Source organism: Miniopterus schreibersii, assembly GCF_964146895.1.
Source record: "Miniopterus schreibersii genome assembly, chromosome: 6".
NCBI lineage: Eukaryota > Metazoa > Chordata > Mammalia > Chiroptera > Miniopteridae > Miniopterus > Miniopterus schreibersii.
This window is the reverse complement of record NC_138107.1, coordinates 69324210-69347805: the sequence shown is the minus strand read 5'-3', so window position 1 is coordinate 69347805 and position 23596 is coordinate 69324210. Positions and strand designations below refer to the sequence as shown.

Below are 23596 nucleotides of genomic sequence, written 5' to 3'. Positions count from 1 at the left end.
AATTAAATGTTTTTCGTTCCTCTTGATAATCTGTCTTTTGTCAGTTTAATCTGCAGACCTCCAAACACTAAACCAAAGAATGTAGAGGAAAAATTATTTGCTTCCCCAACAACTACTTCTGTGAAACTCCTGCCAAATCTGAATCTAACAACAAGAAAGCATCAGACAAAACCACATGAAGAGACATCCTACAATAACTGCCTTTCAAGATCATCAAAGTCTAGGGAAGACTGAGGAAACATTCCAGATTGAAGGAGACTGAAGAGATATGACCATTGAATCGAACATATGATTCTGAGTCAGATTCTCTTATTACAGAAGACATTATTGGGACAACTGGAAAAACTTGAGTGGGGTCTGAGGATTAGATGGCAGTAATGTACCAATATTAATATCTTGAACTTGATGGTTATATTGTAGTTACGTAGAGAATGTCTTTGTGTGTAAGAAATGCACACTAAAATACTTGAAAGTGAGGGTATCATGCCAACAGCTATTTTCAAGTGATTTAGGAAAAACAGTTTTTGTACTATACTTGCAAAATTACTGTAAACATGGGTTTTAAAAAATAAACACTTGGAAAAATGACATTGATGTGCCTTATCGCCCCACTGAGATGCGACACCGATTTTCCAAAACTTCCACTTGATGTAGGCAGCCTCCCTATTGCAGCAAAATGTACATCCACTGTGGTTTCCCTGTGCTACAACAACACTGATAACCTATTCTTAATTAAATAAGAAGGTCATGCCCCCCAAATTCAATCTTATCAGAATTAAGACGTAAGTTCCTTAACATTTCACTTGGGGTTTGAAGTAACCATTTTTGACAAGTTCACTGATTATCATTTAGCTTTGTTTAAACAAGGGATATGCCACACTGAGCAGGAGCAACATCTCATTTGTACACAGGCTCTAAAAACTGTAAAATTATTATATCAGTTGAAATCTTTCACCAAACAGACTTCCTAGAACTATCAGACAATTCCACAGAATTAACAAGACATTTTTCTTTACATGGTTCTTTTCACTTTTAAGCAACTACTGTATATTCTCTTTAAATGAAAACTTACCAGAAAATTCCCACAATCACAATTATGTCATTGGATTTAAAAGTTTTTTTAATGGAAAAATTAATGTTAAAGGCATCTAACATTTTATCACAACACAGATTTTGAATCCATTTGAATTTTTGTGAGCCTTTTAGTTGTCTCACTGAACAGATTCTAATGTGTAAGATGAAAGTGAAGCAGTGCAGCCAAAACCATGAAGCTGGTCCTCTGTCTCTCCTTAAATCCTGGCCCACACAGGGAATTCCACTCGTAGAGAACCCAAGAAGGAGCTATGATCATGGGGATACTCAGAAATCTACCTAGGATAGATTTATAATAAACCTAATTCCACAACTTAACTCAAACACATTCACCTTAGTTTCAAAAAACATGATACTCAACCTACCCTTTTATTTTAAATAAACACAGTGTACAATTTTGCTATTAGCCAGGTTATATAAACTGCAATAAATATGACAGACCTTCTAAAAACTAACAATCAACTTTCATACTTATCTGATGTTTGACGATCACAACCTACTTCAGGACCAGGATGCATTGTTTTTACTTACACAGTGAATTTTTATTAAAAAGAGAGAGGGAGGAAGTACCTGTCATACACAAGGCACAATACTCCATAGAGAAATCCTGCCTTGATAATCACACGGAGGTTGGCTATAATTAATCCTGCTCCCTCAAATGCTAAGCCACAGGCTTTTAAGACTCGAATTATCTTCCTTTTTTATCTAACCACCTGCTAGTCATGAGATATCAAAATACTTTATAAGAATGACAGAGGGAAAATCCTATCTGTCTGAAGCGTTTCCTGTCCATCAACTCTTTGAGCTGGAGCCAATCCTGCCACGACGAGATGCATTTCTTAAGCAGAACCAGGCAAGGCCGGCGGCTCGGCACTAGTTCTCATAAGCCTGTCGGGTCCCAGGTAGTTGCAATGATAAACTTGCGTAAAAAAGCTGGGTATGCCCAGAGGTCCAATCTGCCCTAATTTATTTCAGATTACCCCTGACTTCATAAAACAGTTTATTTCATATAAAGGAAAGCATGTTAGTTCACAGGGTAAAACATAACCACTTAAAAATATACACTAAAATCTAAAAATAGACTTTAAGGCACCATGTGTCAGTTCATGTCCTATGGGAAGCAGATGTCAGGACAGATTTAGAAATATAAGAGATTATTGGGGAAAGCACCTGTGAGGGGTAAAGGGGGCTGGGTACAGAAACAGGCAGAGGGAGCTCAGTCCACCAGTAACTCTTGGCGCCCATGGAAGGAGGGAGAAAGGATTGAGTAGGAGCAGCCTCAGGTGCCTGAGGCTCTGAGAGTTTCTGCCCGTCCAGACTCGAGCAAAGGCCGCCCACCAGGAGACTTCTGCATTGGGCAGAACTGGCCCCTCAACGGTAACCCGTCATGCTCGGTCATTTTACACGTTAAAATAATTGTTAAAATAGTTGAAATATTAAAGTAACTGAAAAGACCTAGTGATGACAGAGTGTGGAGTAAGCATGAGCTGGGAGTTTAATTGGTATAACCTTTCAGGACAACAATCTTGCAGTGCCCATCCAATACTTCAAAATGTGTACACCCTTGGACCCAATGATTCCCTTTGCAGGCATTTACTCTAAAGTTGTGGGATAGGAAAGCATTTACATAAATTTTAAAATACAAAGGACAATGTTCTAAATAATCATAGATATAAACTTATACAGCATAAGTTTAAAAACAGTTTTTTATACTTTTGCATAAAAGTATGAGGTACTGGTTACTTCTGAGGACAGAGGGCAGAGCATGAGAGGTACAGGTGGGGGTTCTAACGGTACCTGAAGCATTTTACCTCTTAAAAGGTATTTTTAAATTATAAAATGTTAAAATAAATTTAGGCTGGGTAATGAGTACATACGTGCCTCCTAGCCTCCTGTATATTTTTGTACATTTGAAGTATTTCACTATTAAACAAAATGTTAACACATTAAAAAATAGGTATAAGATGATTCTATTTTTGTTAAATGCATTGAGTATATATGTGTAAGTGTATATCTAATATGTATATATTTTTATATGTTTTTTAAAATCAGGGAGGCTATGCACAAAATATGGATAGTCAATTTTTCTGGAGTGAGAATTTACTGCTGATTTTTATTTACTTCCTAAAATTTCTTTTAAAACTAAATATTTTTTTCATAAAACCAACAACAGCAATCACAAAAAACAACTCCCTCATTACCTCTTGGGAAATCTGATTCTTTACAACTTTTACCTCACCAATTTACCCAAACAAAAGTACATAAATAAAAAATGTTATAAAAGATTTTTAAATGTTTTAATCTCTTATCTCATCACCAGCTAATATGTGCAGAGCACCCACTATGTGCAAGACACTACTGGCCGTATGTGCAGAAATGTCAGAAACACTAGTTAATAAAAAGCCTGAGAAAAGACAATTTTTAAAAATTTCAGTAGATATTTTTGAGCCGAAAAATTAAACTATATTGATTTTGCACACAAGCTCATAACTAAAGTATACCTGATAATTTTCTTTGAAAATGATTCCAACACCAAATGTCCCTTCTCGCTATTTTCATATTTACTCCAGTAAGAAAGGGATGTTGAAGTGTTAAGTTGTAGGCATTAAGGGCACCATCACAAGCTTAATACCCTTACCTGTTTTAGAACTGCTCTCAAAAAACAATTATCTTAAATGACCACACTCTTACAGTTTCCATATTTTAACTGCTATTATGTCTAGCATTTGCTATAAATTCAATCAGACATTGATCCAGCCTGAATTAACTTTTTGGATACATCACACAATCCAGTCAAGGAAGTGTGTGGTGAGCCTGTTCTAGCATCATCACCAACAAAACCTCCACCTGACCGGTGAATTTAAAAGCAATTGTTACGACAAAACAGAAACAAACTCATAAATACAGACAACGAACTGATGGTTGCCAGATGGGAGAGAGTTAGGGAGCTGAGTGAAAAAGGTGAAGGGATTAAGAGGCACAAATTGGCAGTTATAAAATCGACACGAGATGTAAAGTACAGCATAGGGTATGTAGTCAATAGTATTGTAATAACTATTATGGTGCCAGGTGGGTACTGGACTTACTGGGGGAATCACTTCGTAAGTTGTAGAAATGTGTAACCACTATGCTGTACACCTGAAAACTAATATAATAACGAATGTCAACTGTAATTGAAAAATCAAAAAGTAAAAGCAACTGTTATGAAAAGAAACACAACTAATCAACCTTTTATTTTTTTTAAAAAAGCACTTCCTAATACCAGGTTTAATAAGAGCTTTATAAAAATTGAGCACTTAGGATTCTCAACCAGAACCTGAACATTTTTCCGAGCTACTGCACTTTCACTCAAATTAGTTGTTTACATAATCATCCCCTCCGAGGAATGGTCAGTGAGAGCTGTTCTTCCTGAGAATGCCTTCACAGAACTGCTATTAATGTTTCCGGCAGTGTAACAGCACAGACCGTCCAGGGCAGGCGGCTGGAACTGCTTCTCTACAGCCTCCAAAATTACAGATCGACTTCAACACCCGTCAGCTGGCTGGCATTTCAACCATGGGTCCAACCACTTGAGGGAGGGAAAACTACTGAAGTGGCCCCTTTCCCAGGCAATTCAATCAAGCTGTAAGAATCAGGGCCAACCCATTCAGTATGGCTTGTAGATAACAGACTTTTTTTGAAGAGGGAAGGAGAAAGGTTCTCTTTTTCTATCCTACGTGCAGAAAGAACCATGAAGATAGATATTCGATATCTCCAATAGAATTTACTGAATGCCTACTACTTTCAAAACATTGCAATATAGTGAGAACAACACAGGACAAAGCAAGACCAGAATTCTGACATGCACTCCAGCATGGCCAGCTGGGTAATGAAGGCAGTAGATCACATGAACTTTCAAATCCCTACCTGCTTACAAGTTTGAGGTTCTGTAATTTACTGTTCACTAAAAGGTCCTGAGGCTTTTGCAAGAAGGCAAGTAAATCACACCCACTCTCTTCTATTTACCCAGTACTGTAACCTCCATTGCAAAGAGAAAGCTTCTAACATCTCAGACCTACCAGAAGCTCCAGAATTAAACCCAACCTTCACTCCAATGCTTTGTACATGCTGCTGACATCTTAACAAATGCATAAAGGATGTCAAAAATAAATTAGCAAGGGCGCTGTCAGCCAGACATGAAGGGGGAAGGATAAACTGTGCCCAAAAATGTCCTCCCACGTGCTAAGAAACTGGTAATTGGAAGTTGGAGGAATCCCCCACCTCCCAGAGCAGACTGTGCAGAGGCGGGGCGCCCCTACCAATTCCCAAGCCTTTGCCAGCAGCAGAGGCAGCCTGTGGAAGGAAGAAAGCTCCCCACCCCTGCTACTCTGTGTACTCACAGGGATTCATTCGAGTTCCTGGCAGGAACCTGCTGGCAGAAGTACATGCTCCCTTCTTTGGGAATGGAAGAGAATTTCCATATGACAGGTGTCAACATCAGAATCAAACCACGCCTCGATCAAAATTCTTTCTTGCATATCAGTTCCGCAGTTTCATGTGAGCGGTACTGTACCAGGATTACAGACTCCAGCCTCGGTTTAGTGGAAGGGTGCTGGCTCCTTGGATACAGAGCAGTCAAGAGCCAAATCTTCCAGGGCTGGTATAAGGTTACTGAGAAATGGACCAATATCGACTTCAAACCCTAACAACTGACTCACAAGTACAATTTATTGAATCACTAACTCCAGCCAGGGATGTGATTCATTGCTATTTCACCTCAACAACAAGGCAGTGCACACGTAATGGAAATGGGGACTCATTTATGAATCTAATTGAAGAGCAATGTGCGCTACTCAATTTGTAAGATCAAGAAAGAGGGTCCTTTCCCAGAAGAGATGAGATTCCAAAGGATAAAACAGTTTAGGATTTTTCAAAAGTACTTCATAAAAGCACATACTTGGGCAATTCAGAAACATGTTCCCTGGACCAAGGAGACCAATATGATTCCTTTTAAAAAATCATAGGTTAAAATGCTTAGTGATGCCACTCAATGATGTTTGGGACACCTCCTTCGTGCTGAGAAAGTGGACGCCGTATTTCCCTGCTTTACATGAAATGCCTGAAAATAACCTTCCTGAAAAAAGGACTCTTGACACTATCACTTTTAGCAGCAAACTAATAACACTTAGGTAAAAAATGACAAAACACTGGCAGCCCTTGTGGTTGAGGCCATGTGATTCCAAGACAGTCTGCTCTATGGAAAGTGGTATTTGATCAAGCCCTTACGTGAAGCTGTTGTAGACACCGGAGGCTTGAAGCTGATGTAAAACACGTGCCCACTGCACATCTGCCTTTGATGTTTGAGCTGATCATGTTTGGCCCCCAGGCAATGACGTGACTCCAACTTGTTAAAAAATTACTTCATCTCTAATGCCACGACCTAGGTACATAACCTCTTTAAATAGCCTTCTATTGTAAGAATTGATTTATGTTTCCTCTGGTGTTTCTCCCTTGTGATGTCAAGATCCTTAAAGTCAGGGACAATAAAAGGAGGTGGCATGCCTTAACACCCAGACCCCTTGGTATTCTGTCAACTTATTCCAATTTAATTTTGTTCCTATAATTTTGTCAGTTTATGCTTCCTAATTCAATCTTATTAAATCCTAGCTCTATTCAGCAATGAATAGTTATTAAACACCTATTATGTGCTAAGAAATGAGCTACTCAGTGTAGAAACCAAAATGAATTCCATGTAAAAAAATCACAATTTAGTGGGGGACACAATCAAGAAACAAAAGTTACATAAGGTAGGTGCTGGGAGCTACACATACATGGCATGTAGTCAGAGGACAAGCACACCATGGAGCGATGGTCTCCGTGAAGGGTGGCCAGGTACTGCTTCTAAGATGAAGAGATGATGGAGCTTTGTCTTAAAGATGAATAAAATGTTCACGCAACAAAAAAAAAGAGAAAATAAACAAGGGAGAGGGAACAGTCAGTACAAAGGCGTGGAACCATGGGATGTCAGGAAACAGATGGTAAGACTGAAAGGCAAGCGGGAGGCAGGTCACAAAGGGCTACCTGCATCGCGCTTGAGAGGCTGGCTGTCTTTATAAAGGCCTGTCTCCACCCGGGCAGCCAGACAATGGACAGAGGGGCCACACGGAACTGAAATGGGCAGTAGGGTTAACAAAATGTAGGGTTTTGTTGGGTGGGAACAGGGGAATGGTGAGGGTGGGGTAAGAGAGGGAGTAAGAAGATAGAGTCAGGTATCTGGCTAAAGCAAGTTTTAGACAATAACAACATCTACCATTTATTAAGCAGGCCAGGAATTTTTTTCTAAGTGATTTACTTGCATCATTTAATTTACAGACATTATCTAATTTAATCCTCACAACAACCCTGGGAGACCAGTACCCATTTGACAGATGGGGAAAATGAGGCAAAAAGGAATAATCCGCACAAGATCACTGAGTTATCAAGTGGCAAAGGAAGACTCACTCCAGAGCCCTGAGCCATTCACTGGATAAAGAATCCTGAACGAATTTTTAAAGCAGCAAAAGAAGGGAAAGGATGAGCTCAGTTTTATACACATTGGGCTTCCGTGTTTAGAGCTTCTACAATACACAAAAGGAGGTATCTTGTAGGGCTAGAAAACATGAGTTGATAGGGAGGCTCTACACTATACACACATCTGAGGATCTTCAGGGTAGTTGGAGCCTGGGTGCCGAAGGTGTTACAGAGTTTGAGAAAGGAAGAGAGAGAGAAGTGTCTCTAATATCTGCCTGGACCCTGAAGCCTAAAGTCTCAGGTATCCAATCTCAAATTATACTCTACTTAGAGTGAGCACGCTGCATAATTCCATCAATGATCAGGGTGTAGGGGAGGGAAAAGTCTGAGAATGTGGTGACATTAATGGTCTCAAAAAAGAGACTTGAGGTTATGGCAAGTGCTTGCGCTTTTGGTCCAGAAGAAAACAAAAATCCACTACATATAATGGACCAACACAATCACTATAGCTGATTAGTTAAGTAGCTTTTCCTTTTCCTCTTTCCATATTTATTGCACTTCTACCATGTGACAGAGCTCCTGCCCAAAGAAAGACCCAGCACTACCCTCTCGGGGCTGGCTGGCTGGCGGGAGGCGGCGCAGGCACACTGCTTATCACATCGCGAAGTGGGGATACAGGGAGCCCACTGTGAACAGTGGCTCACGACTGAGGGCAACTTTGTTCCTAGGGGACAAGAGGTTATGTCTGTTGACATTTTTTATTATTACAACTTGAGTCAGGGTGTTACTGACATCTAGTAAGTAGAGGCTACAGATGTGAGTAAACGTCCTACAATGCACAAGGTGATCTCCCAAGCATGGGCCCAGACTGTAGTGAAAAAACTGAGAACTGCTATACTGGAGAGCTGACAAAGCCCAGGGCAGAGGAATCAAACACTCAAGACTGCCTACGAGAGGGTCAGAGCAACCTCACAAACACTGGCACTGACTCCAGAAGGAATCTGCCAGGCAGTGAGCCGACATCTGATCTTAGTGGGCACCTGCTCCTTGCTGGGCAGTGTTTTCCTTTTCACAGTCCCAATCCATTATCAGCGTTTACTAAGCACCTAATGTATGCCATGCATTCCCCCCATGGCACGGGGGAGATGTATTCATGAAAAAGACAGGTTCTCACCACTAAGTGTATAAAGAATCTTAACTCTTGTCAAGTTTTTTCACATCATCATTTAAACCCCAGAGCAATCCTATGAAGCAGGTGGTACAGTCTCACTTCGTGAATTCAGAAACAGCTGACTGAGATGACAGGACAGGCCACATGGAAAGTGGCAGAGCTGCTCTGAACGCAGGTCACTGTCATGCTGCTCCTGCGCTCTGCAAAACAGCACCGAACATAATGCATGTCACATTCACACACTATGATAAAAGACACTGGTCCTTTCATTCAAATTTTCTCTACGGCTGCTACAGTTAAGAACTTCAGGATGCGTCTTGGTTAAAACCAGAGGACGGAGAAGTAGGATAAGATCCTGTTTCCCCAGGATTCAAACAACTGAGATAAAATAAACAAAACTGTATGATTTATAATCATGTCTATCGGGCTCTGAGATTTTATAATCAAAGAAAGACTAAATTAGAGTTAAAAATAGTTTGGAGGCTGTTGCACATTTCATTTTTCATACTTTTTTGAAAATAGGTAAAGCAATTATAGTAATTCTTTGTTAACCAGAACATCCAAGAAACTAAAACACTTATTTCTGGCCATTCCTGACAAGTGCTTAATGCACTTGGAAGCAGAATAACTTCTGCTAGTAGCTCTAGCAATTTTCACAAGGCTAAACCTTAAATAAAGCATATTAACAAGGAAGTGGGCAGGGGAACGCATAGCTTTGTTTTAACAATGGGACCCCACGTAATGAAATGAGACCATGGAACCTTGAACATATGCTCCTTTCTTAGCACAACTGACCTGGAAATTTTACTGAGACATTTTGAAATTTCTAAGAAAATCTGAAACTCAGTGAATCATCAGAATCAACCAATGGTGTTAAAAATATGGCTTGTGATCTTCTATATCTAGAATGAATGGTTTTCAAAATTCCCCAAGGCTGTTTCACTGCTTGCCTCTTATCATGTAAAATCTTTTTTTGGTGGAGGACCCTGGGACCCATATAACTTCCCAGTTTTTAACATCTATTTTCTCTCAAATTTTTTTCTTATATGACGATAGAGTCATTGAGAGAGACAACATAATGTCAAAAGAGCAAGACTCTGGTGACAAACCCCTTATTGGTAAGCAACCAAGGACGAGTTCCTTCACTTTTCTGCAGTATTCTCAGATGGAGAACAGTTACCTGCGAGAGTGCAGTGAGGGTCACGTGAGAAGGCCTGAACAAAGTACCTAGCAAGGTAGAGTTCACACTAACAAACGTTAGGCATTTTCCTTCACAGAAAGATGAAATTCACGGTCTAAAGTGATATTTACTTCACACAGCCTTCCCTTCATATTTGAGAAGGCAACTGTCAGCGGTCACATATCACGGGGTCACTCGTGTATAGCGGTCACACGTGTTCAGAGTTGGCTTGGTGAACTACAGGTCCTGGCCCTAGCTCTTCTTTGTACTTTCCCGCAGGCTCATGCCTCACTCTTCCCCTGAGGGTGCCAACACTGAAACAGCTCTGCTCCTTGTCATTACTCCCCGCACGTGACTTCCCTGCCCTCCTCAAAACCTGCACTTGGCATTCAGGACACTTGGCATGCAGTGGAATGTGCCAGGGGCTAGAACTGGGAGACAACCCCACACCCCAATCTGGTCCCTGCTTCCACTAGTATCTTGCTGTATGACTGAGTCCCAATTCTAAATCTTTGTTTCCTCATATGTAAAATCAGAGGACTATATTAGATCTTTTACAGTCTACTTAAATGCAATAAGCTATTGTTCTAACCTAAAATTATATTCTAAGGTTCTAACTTGTTGAGAGGCAATGAAAATATCATTGGGCCTATCTAATTACTAAAAGATAATGGAGCCGACGATAGTGACATTTTTATATGTACTATATAAAATAAAATGTTTTATTTTATATTTATATTCAATACATCTTTATCAGATGAATGATGCAGCATTGTGTTTTTTAAAAGTAATAAGTTTGCTTGTCTTCTCCTTAAGCTCAATGATTAGTGTTAAATTTTTGCCACTTAGTGCCTAATGCCATGAGTTAGATGGTCTTATAGGCACCCATGCCTGCAGTAGTTGATGTAATTCACATAAACGGCAATAATTACGCTTTAGGGAAGAATATTCAAATGCTTTCTTTTTCCAGTCTTGGTAATTTTAGTGTTTATAATCGAGTGATGCATGTAATTTTTTAAGTAGCATAATTATTTTAAAAATCAAATATATACTTAAAAATATAAAAATTAATAATTTCTATTGTCAAGATTGAGAAAGCATAATTACCTAATTATGTCACTCACTAAAAGAATTAATCATCTTGTCAGAAAAAGAAAAAAATAGGGATATGTACATTTAGATTATGAAATGCTATACATGTGTGAAAACACACATAAGGAAGCACGCACATATAACATCAACAGAAACAGAACTCACAAAAGCAACGAGTTGTCACACCAAGGGGATGGGCCCCATTTTCTCTAAGGACAGATAAATTACCTCTCTTGAGAATTCATTCTGGGAGTTATCAACTTAGTAAGGAAGCATCTATAAGTAGCTAATTTCCTAATGGTGTGTTTAAGTACATTTCCTTTTAAACTTGTATTTCCCTGAAGAGAGAGATACGATTCTTACATCTGAAAACCATTACTACAAGTCTTCTTGTTTCCAGAATAACCCTAGTCATTTCACATTTCCCAACTTCTTAATCAAGCCTTATTGTTCACCTAGAACTCCTTCACCTCCCTCTTGACATGAAGATCACTGAAGTGGCTGTGATCGTCTCCAGAGGACCTCCACTAGAGCACAGTACGATGAAGTTAATGAATTTTAAAATTTTGATCTCATTCCTGAGTGGTACTTGCCATTCTCCCGTCTACTCTCATACTGCTCCTAATGAAAGCTTCCCACCTGTGAAAAATTATTTTGAGAAGCAGAAACTCACTGTAAACTTCCAATTCTCTAAAACACTGGACCGTGTACCCTCACATTTTTATGTTCCTTCCTCCTTTCACATAAAGCAAACAGGACTTGAAAAGCTTCCAAAGAGAAGAAAAAAAAACAGAAATTGGACAGGGCTCTAAAACCATTTTAGAGAGAAAGCTTAAACCTATTTATTCCCAAGTCCAGTTGCCAGAGATCCTCACATATGACTATTCCAGGGAAACGTATTTATGGGTAAGGAAACTGTCATGAATTCAGCCTAGATTTCGCTCTACAGGTTTGAGTCCCCTTGGCTCAAACAACCATAAACAGACTCGAGAAGTGAGGTGTCAGGTCCACACCGTCCCGTGTTGCCTGTCCTTTTAAAACCAAATCCAAAAAAAAAAAATTGTTCTGCTACAAAGGAATGATGGGAGTTTTTACAGGGGTTTTCAATGTTGCTAACATTGTCTTTACTATAAACACAAGAGGGCTGGGGGACAGTTACAGACAGGCGATCCCTCATTCTTTCTTTTCCAGCATTTCAGTGTCTTGTGCTAACTATCACCTTCGTATGAGACATCCTGCCACAAAATAACAGAGCCAGAAAGAGCCTTAAAGGTCAATTCCTCTTGGGATCGATAATTAAAGAAAGGGCCCTCTTCTGCCCACTCACTTTAATGGCGTGAAAGGATTACTGATGAATGAGCCACGTGCCTGCCTCCGGGACGTGATTGGAAAGGTTTAGAAACAGGTTCTCTGCCAGGGAGGGCCTGGGAGTCCTGCAGTGTCCCGTCGAAAGGACCTGGCTTTCAAAGGCTGCTGCTGAAGAAAAGGGAATTCTGCCTTTTAACCCAGTTTGAAAATAACAGTATTGTAATGCAAAGCAAGTCTGTTATATTAGAAAATGTCCCAAGGCGTATCTGTCGAGATTATCTCTTCAGTAGTTCCAACCCCCCCCCCCCGTTTTGTGTGTGTGTGTGTGTGTGTGTGTCTGTGTGAGAAAAAATATTTCACTGTTAGTCACCTAGAGGAGCTTTTAGTCGCCAACGTTTTCCTTAACGTTTGAAAGGGACGGAGACTGGCAATGTTGCATCCCTGGGGAAGCGGGGTGGGGGCGGCTGAAATGCCATCCAAGATGAAGAGCTTAGAGGCCTTCTCTAAACTTCCCGGAGCCTCTCCACTGGTCTGAAAAGTTCCTCGATTCACATGTGCCAGTCTTTATGGCTGACAATAACATGGTTCTTTTAGTAACTCTAAAAGCAGACAGCAAAAGGGACACTATTAGGGCAACCCTGACTCGCTCCGACGGGCGGAATCAGCCCGGGCAGCTTCCAGCTCTGCCCCGAAGCGGCCACCCTTTCCGCAGAGGCCGCAAACCCTCGAATGCTGCCACGGGAGCATCGCTCACCCTTCGTCCGAGCTCAGAGAACAGGACTGGCCCTGACTGAGTTCCCGCTTCGCTTTGTCAGAGGTCCTTTACCTTTCCGGGCTGGGGCTGGGATTATCTCAGAGAATGGAAGCCGAGAAGCTCTTTTAATACTTTAGATATTTTTAGCGATGGCTGTGTGTCAGTTGTTGTATAAACCCAGATACATACACACAAGTGAAATAAAGACTGCAGGAAAAGTCTAGGTAATTCATGTTTAAGAGCTCTCCCCTCACAAATATATAAACAATTTCCCCCAGAATATCAGTATGATTTCAGAAAAGGGGGAGTTTCCTGGTCATCGTAAGGATAATTGTTCATTTGCATTTCAAAGCGTCGCCAAAGGGCAAAAGGTCATCCCTAAAAACTCATCTGAAAATTCTTCTTGTGGTTTATTTATAATAATGTGAGATTACACAGCATTGTGAGTTGGTTGATGCTTAGACTCTTAGAAAAAGATTTCAAAATGGAAAATGGTCTGAGAGATGGCTGGTTACAAGGTTATAAACCTCCTTTTATTCCAAGCCGAACATGATGTAATTATAAACTTACAGAACTGCAATTAATTTTTTTCTTTAGACAATGGCTTCTCAATAAGGGCATTTTCTTTGGGGTACTTGGGTGGAGATGAAAGAACTGGGGGAAGAGGAACCATCTTGTTAAACAGCCTCCTCTAGAAAATGATCTATAAACTTACTTTTACAGCGAGTGTTTTACCAGGGAAGTGACATCTTTATTGTGCATTAAAAGTGTTTACTGGAGGAACTTTGATTTGGCAAAATAAGACAACTGCCTTATGTAATAAGGTTAACAAAATAAAAATGACTTGACAAATCCCAGACAATAAACTCTTTAGAATTTAAAGGAATTTTGTTAGATCACTGAAATACAAACAAATTATAAAAATGATCATAAAAAGCCACCTTCCACGTGATAATCAGTCCCCCAGAGCCCTGATGTCATCCTTCCTTGTTGTCACTCACTCACCTCCAGACACAGGATCCCAGTCTGGAGCCCCTGCCCCCCAGTCCTTGCAGTGGCTCCAGGCCGGGAAATTTAAAGTTTTATTATGTAATCTCCATAAGCAGTAATGCTCCAAAAGTGCATGCATGCAGCATAATGTTAACCGAGCAAATCCCATTTCTAGATAAACAGTTTTTTTCTGACTTTCTTCCACATTTATATTCAAAAGATTGTGTCAAAAACAACTGATCAGTCTTGTGTTTCTCTCTACCACTGTGCTAGAGATAAATCCTTTTGCAAAGAGATAATAAATGTACTCCAAATGTAAACTTCTGTAATATTCAAAGAAAAAGAAAAATAACACCAAACTAACATTATGAAACTTCTAAAAAGAAGAAAAAAAAATCTGTCAGAAAACTTTACAGGAGAGTTATCTGCTCATTGACAACTTGACCTCACTGTGATTTGATCACTTTAAATTGATAGAAAATGCCAAAAGAGCCAAGGATACATTTGGGAAACATGCTTTTCTTTCCCGAATCAAGGAAATTGCAAAAGAAAGTTCTAAATGTCGTAAGAATTAATATTCCCTTTTTTATTAATTAAAAACTAATTTAAAAACATAGGTAACAGAATATAACTCATCCTTTAGAAAGATGTATTTACCAAAACTTCAACACGACAAATGTCTATAATAAACTAAAAAATACATTCATAAAGGGTAAACTTATTTTATATGAAATACTGATTAAAAACAACTTACAATGTTGAGAAAGTACTTAAGAAGTGATTTCTTTTTTTTCCATATTATTTAAATAAATTATTCCTTAGAGACTTCTTTGGGTTCATTGGCCCTCAAGTTTTTAATACTTGTCAGTTAATTAGAAAAATTTAAAATGGGAACAGTAATCCTTCATACTCATTCTTAAGACAATATTCACCACTTTTTTATATCCATTTTTATCTCTATACCAGCCAAATGTGATTTAATAAAACACTAAAAATTAAAAGAAAACTGAAGACATTTACTGGGCTTTTGAGCATGACAGCTCATAATTTATTGATCAGTATTTTCAGAGCGACCTGGAAAGCAATATCTAGAGACATGGCTGAGTTATGACTTATAGGAAAGTATTTGCTGCCGCCAGGCATTCAAGTGCTCAATTTTAAATTTTATTAGAATGGCTTCATGGATGTTTCAAAACATCAAAATAAATAAGGCCAAAAAAGAGATGGATTATCTATTGTCATTTAATACTTCCCATCTGGCTATGTTTCGGAATGCCAGCACGCCCTGATTTGGCTGCCTCGTTCCGTTCAGAATGTCCCTTCCTCTAAACTAGTTCATACCCTTGCTTGATAGGACCAACACCTCAATCAAGGTGACACTATTGTACCCAATGCTACAGGCACCTAATAAACCCTTCAGAGCTACTGTCCTAATTCAATTTAATTCAACAATTCAATAACCACTGAGAGGAATCAAAAACACAACAGAACACCACACCTAACCATGAGGAGCTCACACAGTTCATCAGGTGCGAGGGTTTGCTTCTGGTCTGGAGTCACCCGGCAGAGCAGGTGCCTTGAGTAGCCCGGCCACAAAAGAAACTTAGTAATAGAAACTTGGCAGACTTATTAGCAGAAAGGTTCCTGCTTAGTGCGGCTGCCTTGACCCTTCCCCAGGAAGATGGAGAGAACACTTTCCTGGGGTGTGGAGAGGGGCTACTTCTTGTATGGCTTCAGCCTTTCTTCAGAAGCCTGTCCACTGGTCTCCAAAAGGCAACTGCTCAAGTCCATATCCACAGAGCGGCTGTGGGTCTATTTTTGTAGCACTGCCAGTGGTAACATCACTAATGGAAAACAACAACAACAACAACTCTCCTTCCAATCTCCATTCCCCTTTTTGTTGTTCTGAGGGAGAAGTTAGGTCCAATTTTACTACTCATATCCCTGGGCATCAGACAGAGACAGAAGTTAGACTAGTCACTCTCAGCGCATCGGGCTTACCTGTTGGCATGAGCGAAGCACCTCGACAGAGCTGGAAGGCACAGGCACCTCTCCCAGGAGCGGCAGGGGAAGACTGCACAGAGGAGGGCAACCAAGGAGGAGCTAGAAAAATGAAAAGTACTTCCCCTAGCAAGGATTTCAGCTTAGGTAACAGCTGTTCCACACAAGCACATGTGCAAAGGGCATCTTGGTGGGAATGAATGAGAGATGGGAGTGGGGGAGAAGGGAACACACCGGGCAGTGTCCACTCTGTGCCACACACTGTGCCAGATCCTTTACTTACATGAGCTTTTATAATCCCCAACCACCCTTCGAAGGAGTCAAGTTGTCCCATGCTAAGGATGAGTGATGTAAAGCCCAGCATGGTTAAGTAACATGACCAAGGTCACATAGCTCTTAGGTGATAAAGCTCAAATTCTCCAGTGATGTTTTTTGTTTTTTTTAAAATACATTTTTATTGATTTCAGAGAGAGGAAGGGAGAGGGAGAGAGAGAGTTGAAACATCAATGATGAGAGAGTGTCATTGATTGGCTGCCTCTTGCATGCCCCACACTAGGGACCGGGCCCACAATCCAGGCATGTGCCCTGACCGGGAATCAAACCTCGATCTCCTCCATCATAGGTCGATCGATGTTCAACTACTGAGCCATGCTCAACCGGGCTCTCCAGTGATCTTCAAATCATCCCTGGTAATGGAACTCTTTGTCAAGCAAAATCTCACTTAAATCATAAATAGCCCAGAAAATCAAAAGTTGACTCTATATTTTCTAAAATATCTTTGAAAGAGAGACACTTCGGCTACACAGCCAGATGGCAGTGGATTCTGGTGAGCACGGTGCTAACTCCCAAAGGACTCAAAGTCCAGGAGAGTTTTTATTTATACTTTTCAATCATAACTTAAGAAAGTACTATGGACCTAATAAGCACTATTAAGTGTTCTGATAACTTCATTTGATAAGTAAGGTTATTTCTGAATCTTAATGTTTTAATATAATGAAAACTATTAAAATGAAAAGGAAATACCGTAAGATTAGAGAAAGTGTAAAGTAAATGCAGTAAATCACCTCTAAGTTGACAATGCTTCACACGAGGATGACTGTCGATTTCTGCACGTTAGTTTCACGTACTAGCAGCACTTCTCCAGTGTGTATTTCTCTGTAGGAAAATAGGAACAAGGATGTGATTCTCCCTCAGGTCCACCATCACATACGAACTTCAGTAACAGGTGATTTTTTCCTCTTCTATTTAATGAGCTAAAATGCATTTATAGTAAGAGCAGAGGTAATCCTCTGAGTCTTCTGTTAGCTGTTCCAGCACTTCCCTTTTAAATTATACACCTTCCTTGTAGTGTCCTGGAAAAGAAAATAGCTTACATCTCTATTTGCGGTTTTAAAAACATCTGTCACAAAGATGATATATGACCTAGTAATGCTTTAAATTAAATTTATAAGACAAATAAGTCCTGGGAATGTAATATACAGCATGGTGACTAGAGTTAACAATACTGTATTGCATATTTGGAAGTTAAGAGAGTAGATCTTAGGTAAAGTCTTCCTCATCTATGCCAATGCTACCACCATCCATCTACTTTCTCATGCTAAAATCGTGGCATGTGCTGGACCACAATTTCCCACGTGCTATCAGTTACCAATGTCTGCTGGTGCTGCCTTAGAAATCTCTTTCCTCTGTCCCTTCTCTCCATCGTCATTGTTGCCAACAAGCTAAAGCCATTTTCTCTTCCTTCATGCTTTCTTGCCTCCTCCATCCCCTTCACAGTAAAACTGCCAGAGTGGTGTGTAAATGTAGATCAGTTCATGTCATTCCTGTTTTTTTTCAAAGTCTGCTCTTTGGATCAAGTATCAAACCCTTACCATTTCCGTCATGGCACCACATGGCAGGCCCCTTTCCTTCTACCCTCTCTCCCTTGCTCACTATGATTCCTTTCTTTCTGTTCCTCAAAAAAAGCCAAACTCCCTCCTTCCTCACCTTCCTGCCTGGGTTCTTCTCTCTGGCACGCATCTTCTCCAGACAAGCTCCCCCGGTTTCTGTTCTCATCTTACGTTTCCTGGGGAAGCATTCATTAACCTTCTGACTCACACCCCCCTCTCTCAGCAACCTGAATATTTTTGTGGCACTAATTACACTCATTGCTTATGATGTAATTGTTTTTGCCCCCACTAGCAGAGTATAAGCTCCCTCTCCACCCCATTCGCAGCTTTCCCCCCAGCATCACACACAGTCAGTGCCTACATCATAGTAGGTGCTCCATGAGTGTCTGTTGACCAGAAAAATGTTGAAATTTAAGGAAGTTGTCTGGAAATGTCCAAGCTGTTGACCCTGGCAGCCCTGGTTCTTATTAGGTGACTAACTTCAGTCCAAATTTCACAGCTTTTCTTTTCCTTAACAGGTGTGTGTCACCTGCATTATTCAAGGGCCAAGATCAGGAGGTGAAAAGCCTGATTTTAATCCTGTATCTGCACCTAGGATTCAGTAAATGAACTTTACAAAAAGTGAACTGCCTGTCCAGACCTCATATTTCTCACTGTTGTATGAAAACGTCTCCTTTTGGCTCTCATACTCTGAATCTGTGAATGCACACAGTTTTCAAAATCACAACAAAATTTCGTTCACACTCAAAGTAAAACAACTCCCACTGGCTTTGGAATTCTCTGGGCTATGCTTGCTTCAAAGTATTTATCAACGTCTCTTTTATTTGATCACATGGCTTCTGAGAACCTTGAATTAGAGTTCAGACCCATCAGGTGAGGGCAGGACCTACAGGTGAGGAATGCAGACACATGGGCCTCCTACCTCACCTGCTGCCTCCTCTAGGTTTTTGCACGTCCTGTTCTTACTGCCTGGTACCGTCCTCCCCGGACACTCTAATGATTCCTTCCCTCCCTTCATTCAGGTCTCTGCTCAATGTCAGACCTTATCAGAGGGGCTTCTGTGATTATGCCCCACTAATCTCCATCCCCGTTGCTCTGTCCTGAGCCCTGCTTCATTTTTCTTCTTATTATTTGTCACAGCAAATTATATGTGTATTGTCTGTCTCCTCCAACTGGAATGTAGAGATCATAAGGAGAGAAACTTTGTTTTGTTTACTGTTATATACCCAGTGCCTAAAAGAGTACATAGTAGGTACTCAGAAAATATTTATTGAATGAAAAAATAAAGGAATGGATGAGTGATGCTCTACAAGAAATCAAAAAGGAAGCAGGATTGGGAATCTTCCAATCTAAAGCTGCAGGAGTGCATGAAGGCCGGGAGAAGTGGTGCTGATGGAGGCAGGGAGGAGGAGCTTAGGTCCCTGAACCACAAGGCAGGAGAGTCAAGAGGCAGCCCCCGCCCCCATCTCCCACCCCTTCCAGGAGCCTGTAGACTCGAGGGTTGGGTTTCTGGCATGAAGGTGGGGCTGGGTCCCCCAGGGCCTGCCAGTTAGGGGGTCTCCTGCCAAATGAGCAGTGAGCCTCTAGCAGTTAAGAGCAGGAGAACAGGGAATCCCCAGGGTAATATCTTTGGAAATGAGAATCAGGACGCTGGTGGCCTTGATGGATGGCATGTGCTGCCTTTTTCATCTTTGTCTTCCATTTGTAATGTCTCTTAAAAATCACTTAACCAAATTCCGAATGAAAGGCTCCTGTGAATTAATCCACAGTTTCACTCACTACCACTCCCTTTCCCCAAACTCTGCCTCAGGGAGACCTACATATCATCTTATTTCAAAACTCTCAGCCTCACTCTAACCATGCAGGTGTTAGCCGAAAAGTTCTGAACAGAGGTTAGTTCAAGGATTTGGAGACTCACAAAATAAGGCAGGCATTTCCACATGTGTCAAGTAAGGTGTGATAAGACTAACAGATGGTAATAAAACCGTTATCTAACGTGTATTTGCCAGAGAGTTCTACCTATACTGAGGGGGGAGGGGTGGGGACTATGTAAAAATAATTATAGCTGTATATTATAATTTAATTTTCAATATTGCAATTTTTAACACTTTTAATATAATTTTAAAGTATTATTAATATTCACAGTACAGTTAACATTCTATTTAAATTTTTTCAAAGAAATTATTTGGTCTTTTCATAAAAATACTATGTCTCAAATGTGATTTTGTATGCTAGGGTGATTTTTTTCCTGACATCATGGAAGATTCAATACTATTAATTCAGCAAACATTTACTGAATGCATACAATATATACAAGTTAAAAAATATAAGCTTCACATAACAAAAAACTTCACAGTGAAACAACTATGCTGTTTTCATTCTACTGAGAGGACAATATTTATATTAATATTTAATATTTTTATTTATATTAAAACCCTTTGAAGGTGGAATGTCTTCAGCTACATAATGATGTACGACACACCGTGAGCATAACCACACAGGGAGTGTCTAATGCAAATACTGCTTTGCTCCCAATCCTAATACCATCATCACAGCAAAGAATGCACTACTTTGCATTCTTAACCTATTTTTAATAAATGACCTCAACCATCATGGTCCAAAAGAAAAACCTCCTAATGGCTTCCCACTATACTGAGAATAAAGCCTACCTCCCTCACCCACCCAAATATGTAAGGCTGGCTCCTTAGTATTTTAAAGGTCTCAGCTCAAATGCCTCGAACACAGAGAGGCCTCCCTGACCATCTGACCACAGAAGCCCAAGCACTCTGTACATCAGCTCCCCTCATTTCCTCAGAGCCCTTTCCCTCATCTGAAACGGACTTGCTCATTTATTTTTTGTACATTCCCCACCTAGAATGCACCTTCCACCAAACCTTTGTTTGGTTCCCTAACCTATTCCCAGCTGGCAGCACATAATATTCATTAAATCAATTATTAATTAGTGAACTTCCTGCAGAGCTTGCTTTCTATTTTATGCATGTTATGAGAACTTTTACATGTCTCATCAGAAAGCAAGTAATGGATGTACGGGTCATCCTTTCCTGCATGGTTTTCTAAATTATCATTGTGTAAGATGTGTCTCAAATTTGACAAAACAGCTAATTCGTATAATTTCATAGCAACTACTGAAAGACTCTCACTAAATAATGATTTGGTGAACAAATGAATGAAAACAATTTTGTTCAAAATTATTAACTAAGATCCATAAAAGAAAATGGAGTTATAACACTATAAAACTCTCCCTCAACTTTTAAAAAGAAACCAAAATTATTTTAATTTTAGTTGTGAATTATTTTTGTAGAAAATAGCAGTTGTGGAAAAACTGAAATTGGTACTCAAAATCCACCTCAAATTGACTGCTACAGCAAGTCTGATAGTTCCCCTGTCATCTCAAGCAATGTTTTTAGACAACAACAAAAAAACCTTTTCAAGGTTTAAATGAGATCCAAGTTCCTCCTTGTGGAATGAGTCTAAGTTCATCACTACAGAAATTAGATACAAAGCGGCAGCTTTTCTTTGGAAAATGGAGTACAGCAGAAGGTTCGAAGTTCAAGATCGGTGGCAAGTGTTGAGGGAATCAGTGACTAACAGAAGGGAGGTCCTCTGGGGGAATCTCCAGCGTTTTTACACCCTACATTACAGCACATTCCACCTACGGGCACCAACTGGGGGGTGGCCTGCTGAGAAACCACCAGGAACAGCACAGACACAGGCCTGCCCTGACTTAGGCCACAGCCCCTCAGATAGCATAGGACCATGAGCACAGCAGTGACAACGTTCCATGACCGCAAGGACCTGACCACCAAGCTACAGAGCTGAGGTTGGCAGAGGGTTCGCTCCACAACGTGGGGCTCATTTTTTTCATGTTTAACAGTATTTAATTCAAACCTGAAAGTTCCATAACAAGCCTTTCACCAGTTCTCAGCACCAGGGTTTGCAGAGCCCTCACAGGACATGCATATTATTGGCCCTAAAACTCATTCTGATCTTTCCTCTGTCATCCACCTCATCTGCATATTCAGGAACATTTGTAAATAAGTTTTAAAAAATTGAGTGGTTCATCACAGTATTTAACCAGTCTAAATTCTAAAAGACAGTTTTTGGTAACAAAGGGACAAAATCAACAGTGAGCATAACCTGTTACTTGTTTTGAAATGGTAGCTTTTTTTTAATTTAAAAAATAAATAACCCCTAATGCAGGCATAGGGAGGAGGTATTTCTTTGCACTGTCCATCACAAGGTCACCTATTCTGAAAACGAGTTTTGCATTAAGCATCAAGTATCTTAAGACATTCATTACCTTTGACGCAGGAACTACCCTTCCATGGATCTTGTCTAAAGAAGTCATCTGAAATTTGAACAAAGATTTCATTGAAGTGCCATTCATAATGCCAAATATTTGGAAACAGCCTAAAGGTCCAATTTTAAAGGAATGGCTAATAAATTATGGTGTATCCATACAATCAAATTTTATACAGACATTAATAAAGTTTGTTGCAAAGTTGGAAATATTTAGGACATAAGGTTAAGCAAACAGTGTAGGTTATAATATGTTATTGACTCTGGAAAAACGTATTAAAAATAAGGGGGAAGAAAATGTCAAAATGTTATGGTGCCTTTGAGTCATGGGATTATAGGCAAATATTCTTCCTGACTTTTTTTATACTTAATATATTTTCCAAGGTTTTTATTGGGAGCATATATTGCTTTCACAATTAGAAATAATAACATCTCCTCAGAAACGCTAACTCGACTGTATTACAAATACTTGCACATGTATTTTCACTAAGCTGCTCTGATATGTGGTTCACCAAGTGAGTGAAAATTTCTGCCTCTCCTATATTAAGATGAGTACTGAGATTCTTTGAATTCACCTTGCATTTCAGTCCAAAGACTCTAATTCTCAAAAAGAAAAATATTCCTAATAGCTGCCAACCTATCAGCACCTCTGTGATTAGCTCACTATTTGCAAGAGACCGCTCCTTCTCAGCTTTACTTTCATCCCAAGAGACTCTAACATCCTTTACCTATTCTAATATCTCTACCAGCTGTGTTTCAGTGTACTGTGGTCACTGGTTTATATCTGGCTCTTCCATTCGATTGCGAGATTCTTAAGATCCCTGTCATCCTGACTTCCTCAGAATCTAACACAGTACCCACTAAACAGTGGCCATTTAATAAATGTTGCTAAATAAATTATTCTCACTAACCCCCAAGAGAAACATTCCCTGACAGGATCCTATCATAATGGGATCTTGGTTGACGCATGGAATGAGATATACTCTGGAGTATCAGTTCTAGTTTATGAAAGAGCAGGACAGCACCCCTGACACCCAGGAGCTGACCTGGCTCTCACAGCCACATCCTGGTGTCCTGTTAGAGGGAGACGATACCACAGAATATCAACACCAGACAAGGACACTTCGTGACCGTGATGGATCAGGATAGAAACAAGACCACTATGTACTCAGATCTGAACACAAAAGCACGAACGTTGTCCAACCCCAACATGACCAATATCCCCCTAATCTGGCTCATGAGAGCCCAATTCTTCTTGGCCAATTACAGTGTTAGCCTCTGTAGTCTTGCCTCCTTCTAGAGAAAATTTA

General features: G+C 40.1%; 1 protein-coding gene across 7 annotated transcripts in view; it reads right to left on the bottom strand.

The window, feature by feature from the left end:
- TMEM200A (transmembrane protein 200A) overlaps positions 1 to 23596 on the bottom strand; it is a 57355-nt gene that overhangs the window by 25414 nt on the left and 8345 nt on the right. For 3 of the 7 annotated variants that reach the window (XM_081141137.1, XM_081141134.1, XM_081141139.1), the window contains exon 2: positions 17142 to 17232. The gene's annotated coding sequence lies outside the window, so the exon portion shown is untranslated. Of the gene's footprint in view, positions 1 to 16077; positions 16180 to 17141; positions 17233 to 18063; positions 18104 to 22287; positions 22336 to 23596 lie in introns of those variants that run through there. The other 4 variants (XM_081141136.1, XM_081141135.1, XM_081141140.1 and 1 more) reach the window with 3 other exon arrangements.